Here is a 6,000-nt window from a genome sequence, read left to right as displayed (position 1 = left end):
AAAAAAAGAAAGAAAAAGATAATCTTACTTTATATATGTGGAAAAAACAATGAGCAGAGAGAAACAATTCCACTATTGCGGTAACTTTTGTACTTCAAAACATTTAATAATCCATGTACTTGAGAAAAAGTTTATATAGAGCCAAAGCTCTAAACTATCAAATTAGAGCCTACCCCAAAAATTTCACTAGAAGAGGTTGTTTTGATGCTCAAATATCCTCAAATTGATAATCTCAACATCAAGTTGCATGGACAAGAGAAAGAAATGGATTTCAAGTTTTGAAAATAGTATATTTCGTAATGCATTTTTGGACCGTCAATTTTCAAGATTTTCAAATTTTCATATATCTATCAATCTATACTATTTTTGAAACTTTAAACTTTATAAATAAAAATGAAAATATATTTTAAGGCTATTACAATGATTTCAGTACTGAAACCATATTTCTCGACACTATTTGAAGGTAGGCTCTAATTTGATCGTTTAGAGCCCAGGCTCTATACAAACTACACCCACATATATATGAGCAAGCTTTCTAGGCTTTTCCTACAACATAAAACTGATATACTTCTCCTTATCCAACCGTCTATTCTGAATGGAGGGCTAAGATTGCCCCAATCATAATGTCACATTTCTACACTATTTTATTTTTAATTTTTTTCTGTAAACTATTTTAACACCAAATTTTGGATGTCCAATCCTTTATTAATCTCGCACTAGCAAAAAATATAAAAACATATTTCCAATAAAAAATGACCAAAATACCCCTAAAATTTTCAATGGGTATTTTGATCATTATATTTTATCGAAAAGTTATTTTTAATATGTTTTATAGGTGCGCCCCAATGAGAAGATGGCACGTACCAAATTTCATATTCATACAATTTGTATAAAATAAACTAAAAATAAAATACTTTGAGATGTCTGATTTAAGATCAAACGGTGAGTGGCTCTCTTGATCAAAATTAGACGGCTGGATGGTAAGGGGAGGATAGTTCTTCTATGTTGTAAGGGAAGTATAGAAACCATTCCCTATATATATTGTTTCTCTTGATGATGAGAGAAAGAACAATTCATTTTATTCTCTTTGTCTTTGCGTAATTAGGTTCAAAAAGTCTCATCGATCAAAATAGGATAACCGATGCTCATAAATTAAACATGAAAATAATATCAAGATAGCAAGGATAATAAATAAATCACTACTGAAACATCTCTTTGATACCAATGTTGGACTTTTGTTAGAAGAGATACCCACCAAACTCCCAAGAATTGATGACAATGTCGTGAGACTAAGGATTGCAGAGATCGGACTTTATCAGAACAATGAGAACTCTGTGATTTTTTGTGTTCCTCTCTATGACCATGAATTTTTTATTTCTTAAAGAGAGATGGGAGGAAGCCATTCGCTAACATTCGGCTTCATCCTGGAATCTTTGATAAACGTGGCCATCTAATCTTGGGAAGTAGGTAGTTATTTTCAACCCATTAGATAGTAGCATCTTCTCTCTCTAAGAAAGACTTTTTTATTGATAAATATTAAACTATATGATGAAGATAAAGAGAGAGAAATATGGCACGTTTAAGAGCACATGGCCACCCACATGTACCAACAACCCTTTGCTTCTCCTCTTGTTGTTGTGTACGAACTCCACTTCATCAACCACTCAACAATTGGATCCTTAAAAAACATGCAATTTATGTTGATTGGTTTGTAGTCCTCGATTCGCCTCCTCAATTGTTGCTCTTGGAGATTCAAATTGTGATGAAGTCAACTAGCTTTTCTTTGATGAGCAAATCAATTAGAATATACTCCATTCCACTCACAACTCATAGGAAAACAAGTTTGAGTAAGCATCTTATTCGATATGCTTTTGTAAGCCTCAATACTATGTCACTCCAACCATTTAGTTGAATGAAATAACAAATCACTCAAATAAGGCTCCTAATAAGTATTATTAAAGGGTGCAATTGACATATGGATGCATCCATAGCTATAGAGGTAAGGTGCACCTTCAAATTTTATCATGGTATATAATTTTGATGTAAAATGTCATTAGGATTATCTCAAAATCTATTTTTATATCTATTATAAAATTTTAAATTTCAAAAATGGTTAAAATCAAGTAGATCTATAAACATATGAAAATCTTGAAAATGGACGGTGTAGATAATATGTTGTAAAATGGACTATTTATGAGACTTAAAATCTTTTTATTTTTCATGGTCAAACATCTCGATGTCGAGATGATTAGCCAAAGGGTTTTTCAACATTAAAACTACCTTTTTCGATGGATTTTTGAGGTGCATCCGTAGTTCTACATTATAAGGTTGCATCCTTATAAAAACTTTTTCCATTATTAAAACTACAAAAATGAGAAATGATGCATAAGGAAGACTTTAAGAGTTGCAAATGTCCCTAGTGCATCCGTTTATAAAGAAGCTAAGAGAGAAAAGTTTCACAAAATGAAGGAAAGTTCTTCATAGACAATTGATGCTCTTAGCTTTGAATCTACTTACTCTCAAATATTTCGACAAAGTAATTGACCTCTTCTATAGCCTTGGGGCCAATTGATGGCTTTGACTAATAACGTAGAGATTAGATTTGAAACCTTGACAACACAAACGTTAGGAGAATAAACATGTCAATATATCATCTAGAGATTCATTTCTTTCTAACATCCATCAAATTAAATCTCTAGGTACCCTATCATATTTTTTCTCTAAATCAATAAATGCTATGTGTAAGTTGTTTCTCTTCTCGCTAACCTTCTTAATCAATTGTCTAAGTAGGGAAATAACCCCATTTGTTGACTTCCATATAAAAAAAAAATTATGCTATCATTTTATGTCATAGTCATTGCTCAATTACTCTCTCTCATAGCTTCATAGTATGGATTCTAAGTTGATCCCTCGATAGTTTGTATTATTCTATATTTTTGCTTTGTTTTAATAAATATACCACAATACTTTTTCTCAACTCATATGGTACTTTCTTTATTCTCAACATCTTGTTAAATAGTTTGGTTAACCAAAATATGTCAATCTCTCCTATGCACTTTTAATCATCTGTTAGGATACAATCTGATTTTAAGGTCTTTTTTGTCTTCATTTTTCTCAAAGCTTCTTTCACTTTAGATATCCTGATCCTACAGATATCTCTATAACCTCTGACTTTATTTATGTCAAAGGTCTCTCATTGTAGTCATCATTTAACAATTTTGAAAATAAATTCTCTACTTTTTGATGACCATGTCTCTCTAATTTTTACTAGTTTGAAAACATCTCTTTCACCTTCTTTTGTCACCAATTTGTCAAAAAAAGCAAGGGGTAGGCCTACAAGGATATGGTTGAAAGTAGTGAAAAATATAATGGGACTTTATGGCCTCACTGAAGGCATGACCATTAATAGAGCAGAATGTCTGACCATGATTTGCGTAGTTGACCCTAATTAGTTGGAAAAAGGTTTTGACAATAATGATGTTGATGGTTTGTCAGCACTTTCATATTGTTCTACATTTTGAGCATTTCTATTCCACTACAAGTTTTATAACAAGGTTGCTTTTTGCAAATAATCCTCAAAATACAAATTTTTTTTTAAAAAAATATGGAATAAATAAGGGAGATTAATAGTAAAACAACAGATAGCACACATAGAACATTAGAAGATGCTCAATATAGCGCAAATAAATAACACAAAAAACAATATTTCTTGGTAAATCATGGATAATTTATATAAAAAAATAAGAACAAGCATGAAATTAATAATAATAATAATAATAATAATAATGTTATTATTATTATTAATATTAATATTAATATTAATAATAAAGGAAATGTAAATTGGAAAAAAAAATCCATGCTAAAATTAAAAATTGACATATTCCTCAACTTTTCAGATGAAAAATGTATAAGTCAGTTAAAATACATTATCTATCAGTTCATCAGTATATAACAACTCGTTCTAGCATTAAAATGCCCTATTCTCATCCAAATAAGGCATCGTTACATATTCAAAACTGTTTTTTTTTTGTCAAAGATAGAAGACGTACTTGAAATTTTGAAACTCAAACAAATCAAAGTGAAATATTTGCTTTAGAGTATTTTACAAATATTAAGCCCCAAAGAAACGATGGATTATCAATTGCACCCAGCTCAAAATGAGAGAAACCACCAAATTTTGGTTTATCAATTTCGGTGGATATAAAGCACTTGCAATTGAAAATAAATAAATAAAAACAAGAGCAAAGAAACAAAAAAACAGTGGATGGAGGCTCAACAAAGAAAAGAGCCTCCCCTACGACATAAAACTTATATACTTCCCCTTATCCAACAGTCCATTCTGAATGGAGGGTTAAGATTGTCCCAATCACAATGTCACGTCTCTACACTATTTGTTTTTAAATTTTTTTTATAAATTATTTTGACCCCAAATTTTGGACGTCCAATCCTCTATTAAACTCGCACTAGTGAAAAAAATATAAAAAAAAATTCAATAAAATAAAATGACCAAAATACCCCTATAAGATTCAAGGGGTATTTTGGTCATTATATTTTATCGAAAAATTATTTTTAATATTTTTTATAGGTGAGCCCCAATGAGAAGATGGTACGTACTAAATTTTATGTTCATTAAATTTGTATAAAAAAATTAAAAATTAAATACTTGGAGATGTCAAATTTAAGATCAAATGGTGAGTGGCTCTCTTAATCAAAATTGGACGGTTGGATGGTAGGGGAAGCATAGTTCTTCTATGCTGTAGGGGAAGTATAGAAACCTTTTCCTAAAAAAAAATTAATGTACTTCCAATGGCTCGGTCTGAAATCATCTGTTTGCCGAAAAATAAGAAAATTCCACACCACTTTTTTGGTTTCCATATCTCATGCCCAATTCTTGTAATCCAAAGCAGAACCTGATAAGGAGGACGACGATTTTAAGCCACTTTTTTTAGAACGGGCCGGGTCAGCCTTGTCCTCCCCACACCCTGTAGGGCTAAGACGGGGCTTGGCAAAAAACAAATGAAATAAAAATAATAAATAAAAGCGGAAGTTTCTATAAGGCTTAAGCTTTATGAAAACACCTCAAATCTTCAGCTAGAAAGTACTTTTGGTGACGAAAATCTTTATAATGGCTTTAAAATCAATTTCGGACATTGACAATAAAATTTGAAACTCAAAAAATAGTATAGATCTTGCGGATTTGTGAACACTTGATTTTATAGCAAAATAGACTGTCTAGATAATTTATTACAATATATGTTCTTTTTAGTGCTTGAAATCCTAATTTGCTTCACACCATAATGTTCAAGTGGAGACCATCAATATAAAGAGGAAAATTGTTTGATAGGGCTGCAGCCCAAGCAAATTAAGTGAAGCCATACCTCATAACTCATCGAAAATTACAATTCAAGCATTAAAAAACCTTCACATCAATCGTCTCTGCTTGAACATTATGGTTGTGAAAAAATTTAGGATTTCAAGCTCTAAATGTTGTGTACGTTATAATAAAGGGTGCGGTTTCTATAAGGTTGTAACCTTCAACAATCCAATTAAGGCACACCTTCAAATTTTATCGTAATGTGTAATTTTGGGATAAAGCATTCTTAGGATTATACCAAAATCTATTTTTATATTTAATTATAAAATTTTAAACTACAAAAATGATTAAAATCAAATAGATCTATAAAAATATGACTATCTTGAAAATGGATGGTCTAGATAATGTGCTGCAAAATGCATTATTTCTGAGACTCAAAATCTTTTTTTTTTTTCATATTCATACATCTTATTGTAGATATGATCAATTAGTTTTTCAACATTAAAACAACATTTTTCAATGGATTTTTGAGATGCATCTGTACTTCTACATTTTAAGTTTGTAACCTTATATAAACTTTTTCCTATAACAAATTATCCAGATCGTCTATTTTGGCCAAAATAATAAGTGTTATTAATTCTCAAGTTCTGTACCATTTTTTTAGTTTTATATTTTATAGTCAGTGT

The sequence above is a fragment of the Amborella trichopoda genome, chromosome 1 (assembly GCF_054954075.1).
Source record: "Amborella trichopoda isolate Santa Cruz 75 chromosome 1, AtrichopodaSantaCruz75HAP2 v2.0, whole genome shotgun sequence".
Classification (NCBI taxonomy): domain Eukaryota; kingdom Viridiplantae; phylum Streptophyta; class Magnoliopsida; order Amborellales; family Amborellaceae; genus Amborella; species Amborella trichopoda.
The sequence above is the reverse complement of the archived record's forward strand: the minus strand, read 5'-3'. Positions refer to the sequence as shown.